Below are 13,329 nucleotides of genomic sequence, written 5' to 3' on the forward strand. Positions count from 1 at the left end.
CCCCGCCTCAGATTCCCCGCCTCTGATTCCCCACCTCTGATTCCCTGCCTCAGATTCCCTGCCTCAGATTCCTTGCCTCAGATTCCCTGCCTCTTATTCCCAGCCTTTGATTCCCCGCCTCTTATTCCCCGCCTCTGATTCCCAGCCTCTGATTCCCCGACTCTGATTCCCTGCCTCTGTTTCCCCGCCTCTGATTCCCCGCCTCTGATTCCCCGCCTCAGATTCCCCGCCTCAGATTCCCTGCCTGAGATTCCACGCCTGAGATTCCCCGCCTCAGATTCCCCGCCTCAGATTCCCGGCCTCAGATTCCCCGCCTCAGATTCCCCGCCTCAGATTCCCCGCCTCAGATTCCCCGCCTCAGATTCCCCGCCTCTGATTCCCCGCCTCAGATTCCCCGGCTCTGATTCCCCGCCTCAGATTCCCTGCCTCAGATACCCTGCCTCTCTTTGCCTGCCTCTATTTCGGTGCCTCTTTCTCTGCATCTAGTTTCCCACATCTCATTTGCCCCCTCTGATAACCCGCCTCTGATTCCATGCCTCTGATTCCCCGCCTCTTATTCCCCGCCTCTTATTCCCTGCCTCTGATTCCCCGCCTCTGATTCCCTGACCCCGATTCCCTTCCTCAGATTCCCTGCCTCAGATTCCCTGCCTCTGATTCCCCACCTCTGATTCCCCGCCTCTTATTCCTCGCCTCTGATTCCCCGCATCTGATTCCCCGCCTCTGATTCCCCGCATCTGATTCCCTGCCTCAGATTCCCCGGCTCTGATTCCCTGCATTAGATTCCCTGCCTCAGATTCCCTGCCTCTGATTCCCCGCATCTGATTCCCTGCCTCATATTCCCCGCCTCTGATTCCTGCCTCAGAATCCCTGCCTCAGATTCCCTGCCTCAGATTCCCTGCCTCTTATTCCCTGCCTTTGATTCCCCGCCTCTTATTCCCCGCCTCTGATTCCCAGCATCTGATTCCCCGCCTATGATTCCCTGCCTCTGTTTCCCCGCCTCTGATAACCCGCCTCTGATTCCCCGCCTCAGATTCCCCGCCTCAGATTCCCTGCCTCAGATTCCCCGCCTGAGATTCCCCGCCTCAGATTCCCCGCCTCAGATTCCCCGCCTCAGATTCCCCACCTCAGATTCCCCGCCTCAGATTCCCCACCTCAGATTCCCAGCCTCAGATTCCCCGCCTCAAATTTCCCGCCTCAGATTCCCCGCCTCAGATTCCCCGCCTCAGATTCCCCACCTCAGATTCCCCGCCTCAGATTCCCCGCCTCAGATTCCCCGCCTCAGATTCCCCGCCTCAGATTCCCCGCCTCTGATTGCCTGCCTCTGATTCCCTGCCTCTGAATCCCTGCCTCTGATTCTCTGCCTCTGATTCCCTGCCTCTGGTTCCCTGCCTCTGATTCCCTGCCTCTGATTCCGCGCCTCTGATTCCACGCCTCTCTTTCCGTATCTCTGATTCCCCGCCTCTGATTCCCTGCCTCTGATACCCTGCCTCTCTTTGCCTGCCTCTTTTTCGGTGCCTCTTTCTCTGCATCTAGTTTCCCACATCTCATTTGCCCCCTCTGATAACCCGCCTCTGATTCCATGCCTCTGATTCCCCGCCTCTGATTCCCCGCCTCTGATTCCCCGCCTCTGATTCCCCGCCTCTGATTCCCTGACTCAGATTCCCTGCCTCAGATTCCATGTCTCAGATTCCCTGCATCTGATTCCACGCCTCTGATTCCCCGCCTCTTTTTCCCCGCCTCTGATTCCCCACCTCTGATTCCCCGCCTCTGATTCCCTGCATCTGTTTCCCCGCCTCTGATTCCCCGCCTCTGATTCCCAGCCTCAGATTCCACGGCTCTGATTCCCTGCCTTAGATTCCCTGCCTCAGATTCCCTGCCTATGAATCCCTGCCTCTGAGTCCCCGCGTCAGATTCCCCGGCTCTGATTCCCTGCCTGAGATTCCCTGCCTCAGATTCCCCGCCTCAGATTCCCTGCCTCAGATTCCCCGCCTCAGATTCCCCACCTCAGATTCCCCGCCTCAGATTCCCCGCCTCAGATTCCCCGCCTCAGATACCCCGCCTCAGATTCCCCACCTCAGATTCCCCGCCTCAGATTCCCTGCCTCTGATTCCCTGCCTCTGATTCCCTGCCTCTGATTCCCGGCCTCTATATCCCTGCCTCTGATTCCCTGCCTCTGATTCCGCGCCTCTGATTCCCCGCCTCTCTTTCCGTGTCTCTGATTCCCCGCCTCAGATTCCCTGCATCAGATACCCTGCCTCTCTTTGCCTTTCTCTATTTCCGTGCCTCTTTCTCTGCATCTAGTTTCCCACATCTCATTTGCCCCCTCTGATAACCCGCCTCTGATTCCATGCCTCTGATTCCCCGCCTCAGATTCTCCGCCTCTGATTCCCCGCCTCTGATTCCCTGCCTCCGATTCCCTGCCTCAGATTCCTTGCCTCAGAATCCCTGCCTCTGATTCCCCGCCTCTGATTCCCCGCCTCATTTTCCCTGCCTCTGATTCCCCGCCTCTGATTCCCGCCTCTGATTCCCTGCCTCTGTTTCCCCGCCTCTGAATCCCCGCGTCTGATTCCCCGCCTCAGATTCCCCGGCTCTGATTCCCTGCCTGAGATTCCATGCCTCAGATTCCCCACCTCAGATACCCTGCCTCAGATTCCGCGCCTCAGATTCACCGCCTCAGATTCCCCGCCTCAGATTCCCCGCCTCAGATTCCCCGCCTCAGATTCCCCGCCTCAGATTCACTGCCTCAGATTCCCTGCCTCTTTTCCCTGCCTCTGATTCCCCGCCTCTGATTCCCCGCCTCTTATTCCCCGCCTCTGATTCCCCGCCTCTGATTCCCCGCGTCTGATTCCCTGCCTCAGATTCCCCAGCTCTGATTCCCTGCATTAGATTCCCTGCCTCAGATTCCCTGCCTCTGATTACCCGCCTCTGATTCCCTGCCTCTGATTCCCCGCCTCTGATTCCTGCCTCAGATTCCCTGCCTCTGATTCCCCGCCTCTGATTCCCTGCCTCAGATTCCACGCCTCTGATTCCCTGCCTCAGATTCCCTGCCTCAGATTCCCCGCCTCTGATTCCCTGCCTGAGATTCCACGCCTGAGATTCCCCGCCTCAGATTCCCCACCTCAGATTCCCCGCCTCAGATTCCCAGCCTCAGATTCCCCGCCTCAGATTCCCCGCCTCAGATTTCCCGCCTCAGATTCCCCGCCTCAGATTCCCCGCCTCAGATTCCCCGCCTCAGATTCCCCGCCTCAGATATCCCGCCTCAGATTCCCCGCCTCTGATTCCCCGCCTCAGATTCCCCGCATCTGATTCCCTGCCTCAGATTCCCCGGCTCTGATTCCCTGCATTAGATTCCCTGCCTCAGATTCCCTGCCTCTGATTCCCCGCATCTGATTCCCTGCCTCTGATTCCTGCCTCAGAATCCCTGCCTCAGATTCCCTGCCTCAGATTCCCTGCCTCTTATTCCCTGCCTTTGATTCTCCGCCTCTTATTCCCCGCCTCAGATTCCCCGCCTCAGATTCCCAGCCTCAGATTCCCTGCCTCAGATTCCCTGCCTCAGATTCCCTGCCTCTGATTCCCCGCCTCTGATTCCCCGCCTCTTATTCCCCGCCTCTGATTCCCCGCCTCTGATTCCCCGTGTCTGATTCCCTGCCTCAGATTCCCCGGCTCTGATTCCCTGCATTAGATTCCCTGCCTCAGATTCCGTGCCTCTGATTCCCCGCCTCTGATTCCCTGCCTCTGATACCCCGCCTCTGATTCCTGCCTCAGATTCCCTGCCTCAGATTCCCTGCCTCAGATACCCTGCCTCTTATTCCCAGCCTTTGATTCCCCGCCTCTTATTCCCCGCCTCTGATTCCCAGCCTCTGATTCCCCGACTCTGATTCCCTGCCTCTGTTTCCCCGCCTCTGATTCCCCGCCTCTGATTCCCCGCCTCAGATTCCCCGCCTCAGATTCCCTGCCTGAGATTCCACGCCTGAGATTCCCCGCCTCAGATTCCCCGCCTCAGATTCCCGGCCTCAGATTCCCCGCCTCAGATTCCCCGCCTCAGATTCCCCGCCTCAGATTCCCCGCCTCAGATTCCCCGCCTCTGATTCCCCGCCTCAGATTCCCCGGCTCTGATTCCCCGCCTAAGATTCCCTGCCTCAGATTCCCCGCCTCAGATTCCCCGCCTCAGATTCCCCGCCTCAGATTCCCCGCCTCAGATTCCCCGCCTCAGATTCCCCTCCTCAGATTCCCCGCCTCTGATTCCCTGCCTCTGATTCCCTGCCTCTGATTCCCTGCCTCTGATTCCCTGCCTCTGATTCCCTGCCTCTGATTCCACGCCTCTCTTTCCGTATCTCTGATTCCCCGCCTGTAATTCCCTGCCTATGATACCCTGCCTCTCTTTGCCTGCCTCTATTTCGGTGCCTCTTTCTCTGCATCTAGTTTCCCACATCTCATTTGCCCCCTCTGATAACCCGCCTCTGATTCCATGCCTCTGATTCACTGCCTCTGATTCCCCGCCTCTTATTCCCTGCCTCTGATTCCCCGCCTCTGATTCCCTGACTCCGATTCCCTGCCTCAGATTCCCTGCCTCAGTTTCCCTGCCTCTGATTCCCCACCTCTGATTCCCCGCCTCTTATTCCCCGCCTCTGATTCCCCGCCTCTGATTCCCCGCCTCTGATTCCCCGCATCTGATTCCCTGCCTCAGATTCCCCGGCTCTGATTCCCTGCATTAGATTCCCTGCCTCAGATTCCCTGCCTCTGATTCCCCGCATCTGATTCCCTGCCTCAGATTCCCTGCCTCAGATTCCCTGCCTCTTATTCCCTGCCTTTGATTCCCCGCCTCTTATTCCCCACCTCTGATTCCAAGCATCTGATTCCCCGCCTATGATTCCCTGCCTCTGCTTCCCCGCCTCTGATAACCCGCCTCTGATTCCCCGCCTCAGATTCCCCGCCTCAGATTCCCTGCCTCAGATTCCCCGCCTGAGATTCCCCGCTTCAGATTCCCCGCCTCAGATTCCCCGCCTCAGATTCCCCGCCTCAGATTCCCCGCCTCAGATTCCCCACCTCAGATTCCCCGCCTCAGATTCCCCGCCTCAGATTTCCCGCCTCAGATTCCCCGCCTCAGATTCCCCGCCTCAGATTCCCCACCTCAGATTCCCCGCCTCAGATTCCCCGCCTCAGATTCCCCGCCTCAGATTCCCCGCCTCAGATTCCCCGCCTCTGATTGCCTGCCTCTGATTCCCTGCCTCTGGTTCCCTGCCTCTGATTCCCTGCCTCTGATTCCGCACCTCTGATTCCACGCCTCTCTTTCCGTATCTCTGATTCCCCGCCTCTGATTCCCTGCCTCTGATACCCTGCCTCTCTTTGCCTGCCTCTATTTCGGTGCCTCTTTCTCTGCATCTAGATTCCCACATCTCATTTGCCCCCTCTGATAACCCGCCTCTGATTCCATGCCTCTGATTCCCCGACTCGGATTCCCCGCCTCTGATTCCCCGCCTCTGATTCCCCGCCTCTGATTCCCTGCCTCAGATTCCCTGCCTCAGATTCCCTGCCTCAGATTCCCTGCCTCTTATTCCCTGCCTTTGATTCCCCGCCTCTTATTCCCCGCCTCTGATTCCCAGCATCTGATTCCCCGCCTATGATTCCCTGCCTCTGTTTCCCCGCCTCTGATAACCCGCCTCTGATTCCCCGCCTCAGATTCCCCGCCTCAGATTCCCTGCCTCAGATTCCCCGCCTGAGATTCCCCGCCTCAGATTCCCCGCCTCAGATTCCCCGCCTCAGATTCCCCACCTCAGATTCCCCGCCTCAGATTCCCCACCTCAGATTCCCAGCCTCAGATTCCCCGCCTCAAATTTCCCGCCTCAGATTCCCCGCCTCAGATTCCCCGCCTCAGATTCCCCACCTCAGATTCCCCGCCTCAGATTCCCCGCCTCAGATTCCCCGCCTCAGATTCCCCGCCTCAGATTCCCCGCCTCTGATTGCCTGCCTCTGATTCCCTGCCTCTGAATCCCTGCCTCTGATTCTCTGCCTCTGATTCCCTGCCTCTGGTTCCCTGCCTCTGATTCCCTGCCTCTGATTCCGCGCCTCTGATTCCACGCCTCTCTTTCCGTATCTCTGATTCCCCGCCTCTGATTCCCGCCTCTGATTCCCTGCCTCTGTTTCCCCGCCTCTGAATCCCCGCGTCTGATTCCCCGCCTCAGATTCCCCGGCTCTGATTCCCTGCCTGAGATTCCATGCCTCAGATTCCCCACCTCAGATACCCTGCCTCAGATTCCGCGCCTCAGATTCACCGCCTCAGATTCCCCGCCTCAGATTCCCCGCCTCAGATTCCCCGCCTCAGATTCCCCGCCTCAGATTCACTGCCTCAGATTCCCTGCCTCTTTTCCCTGCCTCTGATTCCCCGCCTCTGATTCCCCGCCTCTTATTCCCCGCCTCTGATTCCCCGCCTCTGATTCCCCGCGTCTGATTCCCTGCCTCAGATTCCCCAGCTCTGATTCCCTGCATTAGATTCCCTGCCTCAGATTCCCTGCCTCTGATTACCCGCCTCTGATTCCCTGCCTCTGATTCCCCGCCTCTGATTCCTGCCTCAGATTCCCTGCCTCTGATTCCCCGCCTCTGATTCCCTGCCTCAGATTCCACGCCTCTGATTCCCTGCCTCAGATTCCCTGCCTCAGATTCCCCGCCTCTGATTCCCTGCCTGAGATTCCACGCCTGAGATTCCCCGCCTCAGATTCCCCACCTCAGATTCCCCGCCTCAGATTCCCAGCCTCAGATTCCCCGCCTCAGATTCCCCGCCTCAGATTTCCCGCCTCAGATTCCCCGCCTCAGATTCCCCGCCTCAGATTCCCCGCCTCAGATTCCCCGCCTCAGATATCCCGCCTCAGATTCCCCGCCTCTGATTCCCCGCCTCAGATTCCCCGCATCTGATTCCCTGCCTCAGATTCCCCGGCTCTGATTCCCTGCATTAGATTCCCTGCCTCAGATTCCCTGCCTCTGATTCCCCGCATCTGATTCCCTGCCTCTGATTCCTGCCTCAGAATCCCTGCCTCAGATTCCCTGCCTCAGATTCCCTGCCTCTTATTCCCTGCCTTTGATTCTCCGCCTCTTATTCCCCGCCTCAGATTCCCCGCCTCAGATTCCCAGCCTCAGATTCCCTGCCTCAGATTCCCTGCCTCAGATTCCCTGCCTCTGATTCCCCGCCTCTGATTCCCCGCCTCTTATTCCCCGCCTCTGATTCCCCGCCTCTGATTCCCCGTGTCTGATTCCCTGCCTCAGATTCCCCGGCTCTGATTCCCTGCATTAGATTCCCTGCCTCAGATTCCGTGCCTCTGATTCCCCGCCTCTGATTCCCTGCCTCTGATACCCCGCCTCTGATTCCTGCCTCAGATTCCCTGCCTCAGATTCCCTGCCTCAGATACCCTGCCTCTTATTCCCAGCCTTTGATTCCCCGCCTCTTATTCCCCGCCTCTGATTCCCAGCCTCTGATTCCCCGACTCTGATTCCCTGCCTCTGTTTCCCCGCCTCTGATTCCCCGCCTCTGATTCCCCGCCTCAGATTCCCCGCCTCAGATTCCCTGCCTGAGATTCCACGCCTGAGATTCCCCGCCTCAGATTCCCCGCCTCAGATTCCCGGCCTCAGATTCCCCGCCTCAGATTCCCCGCCTCAGATTCCCCGCCTCAGATTCCCCGCCTCAGATTCCCCGCCTCTGATTCCCCGCCTCAGATTCCCCGGCTCTGATTCCCCGCCTAAGATTCCCTGCCTCAGATTCCCCGCCTCAGATTCCCCGCCTCAGATTCCCCGCCTCAGATTCCCCGCCTCAGATTCCCCGCCTCAGATTCCCCTCCTCAGATTCCCCGCCTCTGATTCCCTGCCTCTGATTCCCTGCCTCTGATTCCCTGCCTCTGATTCCCTGCCTCTGATTCCCTGCCTCTGATTCCACGCCTCTCTTTCCGTATCTCTGATTCCCCGCCTGTAATTCCCTGCCTATGATACCCTGCCTCTCTTTGCCTGCCTCTATTTCGGTGCCTCTTTCTCTGCATCTAGTTTCCCACATCTCATTTGCCCCCTCTGATAACCCGCCTCTGATTCCATGCCTCTGATTCACTGCCTCTGATTCCCCGCCTCTTATTCCCTGCCTCTGATTCCCCGCCTCTGATTCCCTGACTCCGATTCCCTGCCTCAGATTCCCTGCCTCAGTTTCCCTGCCTCTGATTCCCCACCTCTGATTCCCCGCCTCTTATTCCCCGCCTCTGATTCCCCGCCTCTGATTCCCCGCCTCTGATTCCCCGCATCTGATTCCCTGCCTCAGATTCCCCGGCTCTGATTCCCTGCATTAGATTCCCTGCCTCAGATTCCCTGCCTCTGATTCCCCGCATCTGATTCCCTGCCTCAGATTCCCTGCCTCAGATTCCCTGCCTCTTATTCCCTGCCTTTGATTCCCCGCCTCTTATTCCCCACCTCTGATTCCAAGCATCTGATTCCCCGCCTATGATTCCCTGCCTCTGCTTCCCCGCCTCTGATAACCCGCCTCTGATTCCCCGCCTCAGATTCCCCGCCTCAGATTCCCTGCCTCAGATTCCCCGCCTGAGATTCCCCGCTTCAGATTCCCCGCCTCAGATTCCCCGCCTCAGATTCCCCGCCTCAGATTCCCCGCCTCAGATTCCCCACCTCAGATTCCCCGCCTCAGATTCCCCGCCTCAGATTTCCCGCCTCAGATTCCCCGCCTCAGATTCCCCGCCTCAGATTCCCCACCTCAGATTCCCCGCCTCAGATTCCCCGCCTCAGATTCCCCGCCTCAGATTCCCCGCCTCAGATTCCCCGCCTCTGATTGCCTGCCTCTGATTCCCTGCCTCTGGTTCCCTGCCTCTGATTCCCTGCCTCTGATTCCGCACCTCTGATTCCACGCCTCTCTTTCCGTATCTCTGATTCCCCGCCTCTGATTCCCTGCCTCTGATACCCTGCCTCTCTTTGCCTGCCTCTATTTCGGTGCCTCTTTCTCTGCATCTAGATTCCCACATCTCATTTGCCCCCTCTGATAACCCGCCTCTGATTCCATGCCTCTGATTCCCCGACTCGGATTCCCCGCCTCTGATTCCCCGCCTCTGATTCCCCGCCTCTGATTCCCTGCCTCAGATTCCCTGCCTCAGATTCCCTGCCTCAGATTCCCTGCCTCTTATTCCCTGCCTTTGATTCCCCGCCTCTTATTCCCCGCCTCTGATTCCCAGCATCTGATTCCCCGCCTATGATTCCCTGCCTCTGTTTCCCCGCCTCTGATAACCCGCCTCTGATTCCCCGCCTCAGATTCCCCGCCTCAGATTCCCTGCCTCAGATTCCCCGCCTGAGATTCCCCGCCTCAGATTCCCCGCCTCAGATTCCCCGCCTCAGATTCCCCACCTCAGATTCCCCGCCTCAGATTCCCCACCTCAGATTCCCAGCCTCAGATTCCCCGCCTCAAATTTCCCGCCTCAGATTCCCCGCCTCAGATTCCCCGCCTCAGATTCCCCACCTCAGATTCCCCGCCTCAGATTCCCCGCCTCAGATTCCCCGCCTCAGATTCCCCGCCTCAGATTCCCCGCCTCTGATTGCCTGCCTCTGATTCCCTGCCTCTGAATCCCTGCCTCTGATTCTCTGCCTCTGATTCCCTGCCTCTGGTTCCCTGCCTCTGATTCCCTGCCTCTGATTCCGCGCCTCTGATTCCACGCCTCTCTTTCCGTATCTCTGATTCCCCGCCTCTGATTCCCTGCCTCTGATACCCTGCCTCTCTTTGCCTGCCTCTTTTTCGGTGCCTCTTTCTCTGCATCTAGTTTCCCACATCTCATTTGCCCCCTCTGATAACCCGCCTCTGATTCCATGCCTCTGATTCCCCGCCTCTGATTCCCCGCCTCTGATTCCCCGCCTCTGATTCCCCGCCTCTGATTCCCTGACTCAGATTCCCTGCCTCAGATTCCATGTCTCAGATTCCCTGCATCTGATTCCACGCCTCTGATTCCCCGCCTCTTTTTCCCCGCCTCTGATTCCCCACCTCTGATTCCCCGCCTCTGATTCCCTGCATCTGTTTCCCCGCCTCTGATTCCCCGCCTCTGATTCCCAGCCTCAGATTCCACGGCTCTGATTCCCTGCCTTAGATTCCCTGCCTCAGATTCCCTGCCTATGAATCCCTGCCTCTGAGTCCCCGCGTCAGATTCCCCGGCTCTGATTCCCTGCCTGAGATTCCCTGCCTCAGATTCCCCGCCTCAGATTCCCTGCCTCAGATTCCCCGCCTCAGATTCCCCACCTCAGATTCCCCGCCTCAGATTCCCCGCCTCAGATTCCCCGCCTCAGATACCCCGCCTCAGATTCCCCACCTCAGATTCCCCGCCTCAGATTCCCTGCCTCTGATTCCCTGCCTCTGATTCCCTGCCTCTGATTCCCGGCCTCTATATCCCTGCCTCTGATTCCCTGCCTCTGATTCCGCGCCTCTGATTCCCCGCCTCTCTTTCCGTGTCTCTGATTCCCCGCCTCAGATTCCCTGCATCAGATACCCTGCCTCTCTTTGCCTTTCTCTATTTCCGTGCCTCTTTCTCTGCATCTAGTTTCCCACATCTCATTTGCCCCCTCTGATAACCCGCCTCTGATTCCATGCCTCTGATTCCCCGCCTCAGATTCCCCGCCTCTGATTCCCCGCCTCTGATTCCCTGCCTCCGATTCCCTGCCTCAGATTCCTTGCCTCAGAATCCCTGCCTCTGATTCCCCGCCTCTGATTCCCCGCCTCATTTTCCCTGCCTCTGATTCCCCGCCTCTGATTCCCGCCTCTGATTCCCTGCCTCTGTTTCCCCGCCTCTGAATCCCCGCGTCTGATTCCCCGCCTCAGATTCCCCGGCTCTGATTCCCTGCCTGAGATTCCATGCCTCAGATTCCCCACCTCAGATACCCTGCCTCAGATTCCGCGCCTCAGATTCACCGCCTCAGATTCCCCGCCTCAGATTCCCCGCCTCAGATTCCCCGCCTCAGATTCCCCGCCTCAGATTCACTGCCTCAGATTCCCTGCCTCTTTTCCCTGCCTCTGATTCCCCGCCTCTGATTCCCCGCCTCTTATTCCCCGCCTCTGATTCCCCGCCTCTGATTCCCCGCGTCTGATTCCCTGCCTCAGATTCCCCAGCTCTGATTCCCTGCATTAGATTCCCTGCCTCAGATTCCCTGCCTCTGATTACCCGCCTCTGATTCCCTGCCTCTGATTCCCCGCCTCTGATTCCTGCCTCAGATTCCCTGCCTCTGATTCCCCGCCTCTGATTCCCTGCCTCAGATTCCACGCCTCTGATTCCCTGCCTCAGATTCCCTGCCTCAGATTCCCCGCCTCTGATTCCCTGCCTGAGATTCCACGCCTGAGATTCCCCGCCTCAGATTCCCCACCTCAGATTCCCCGCCTCAGATTCCCAGCCTCAGATTTCCCGCCTCAGATTCCCCGCCTCAGATTTCCCGCCTCAGATTCCCCGCCTCAGATTCCCCGCCTCAGATTCCCCGCCTCAGATTCCCCGCCTCAGATATCCCGCCTCAGATTCCCCGCCTCTGATTCCCCGCCTCAGATTCCCCGCATCTGATTCCCTGCCTCAGATTCCCCGGCTCTGATTCCCTGCATTAGATTCCCTGCCTCAGATTCCCTGCCTCTGATTCCCCGCATCTGATTCCCTGCCTCTGATTCCTGCCTCAGAATCCCTGCCTCAGATTCCCTGCCTCAGATTCCCTGCCTCTTATTCCCTGCCTTTGATTCTCCGCCTCTTATTCCCCGCCTCAGATTCCCCGCCTCAGATTCCCAGCCTCAGATTCCCTGCCTCAGATTCCCTGCCTCAGATTCCCTGCCTCTGATTCCCCGCCTCTGATTCCCCGCCTCTTATTCCCCGCCTCTGATTCCCCGCCTCTGATTCCCCGTGTCTGATTCCCTGCCTCAGATTCCCCGGCTCTGATTCCCTGCATTAGATTCCCTGCCTCAGATTCCGTGCCTCTGATTCCCCGCCTCTGATTCCCTGCCTCTGATACCCCGCCTCTGATTCCTGCCTCAGATTCCCTGCCTCAGATTCCCTGCCTCAGATACCCTGCCTCTTATTCCCAGCCTTTGATTCCCCGCCTCTTATTCCCCGCCTCTGATTCCCAGCCTCTGATTCCCCGACTCTGATTCCCTGCCTCTGTTTCCCCGCCTCTGATTCCCCGCCTCTGATTCCCCGCCTCAGATTCCCCGCCTCAGATTCCCTGCCTGAGATTCCACGCCTGAGATTCCCCGCCTCAGATTCCCCGCCTCAGATTCCCGGCCTCAGATTCCCCGCCTCAGATTCCCCGCCTCAGATTCCCCGCCTCAGATTCCCCGCCTCAGATTCCCCGCCTCTGATTCCCCGCCTCAGATTCCCCGGCTCTGATTCCCCGCCTAAGATTCCCTGCCTCAGATTCCCCGCCTCAGATTCCCCGCCTCAGATTCCCCGCCTCAGATTCCCCGCCTCAGATTCCCCGCCTCAGATTCCCCTCCTCAGATTCCCCGCCTCTGATTCCCTGCCTCTGATTCCCTGCCTCTGATTCCCTGCCTCTGATTCCCTGCCTCTGATTCCCTGCCTCTGATTCCACGCCTCTCTTTCCGTATCTCTGATTCCCCGCCTGTAATTCCCTGCCTATGATACCCTGCCTCTCTTTGCCTGCCTCTATTTCGGTGCCTCTTTCTCTGCATCTAGTTTCCCACATCTCATTTGCCCCCTCTGATAACCCGCCTCTGATTCCATGCCTCTGATTCACCGCCTCTGATTCCCCGCCTCTTATTCCCTGCCTCTGATTCCCCGCCTCTGATTCCCTGACTCCGATTCCCTGCCTCAGATTCCCTGCCTCAGTTTCCCTGCCTCTGATTCCCCACCTCTGATTCCCCGCCTCTTATTCCCCGCCTCTGATTCCCCGCCTCTGATTCCCCGCCTCTGATTCCCCGCATCTGATTCCCTGCCTCAGATTCCCCGGCTCTGATTCCCTGCATTAGATTCCCTGCCTCAGATTCCCTGCCTCTGATTCCCCGCATCTGATTCCCTGCCTCAGACTCCCTGCCTCAGATTCCCTGCCTCTTATTCCCTGCCTTTGATTCCCCGCCTCTTATTCCCCACCTCTGATTCCAAGCATCTGATTCCCCGCCTATGATTCCCTGCCTCTGCTTCCCCGCCTCTGATAACCCGCCTCTGATTCCCCGCCTCAGATTCCCCGCCTCAGATTCCCTGCCTCAGATTCCCCGCCTGAGATTCCCCGCTTCAGATTCCCCGCCTCAGATTCCCCGCCTCAGATTCCCCGCCTCAGATTCCCCGCCTCAGATTCCCCACCTCAGATTCCCCGCCTCAGATTCCCCGCCTC

Source organism: Narcine bancroftii, chromosome 3 (genome assembly GCF_036971445.1).
Source record: "Narcine bancroftii isolate sNarBan1 chromosome 3, sNarBan1.hap1, whole genome shotgun sequence".
NCBI lineage: Eukaryota > Metazoa > Chordata > Chondrichthyes > Torpediniformes > Narcinidae > Narcine > Narcine bancroftii.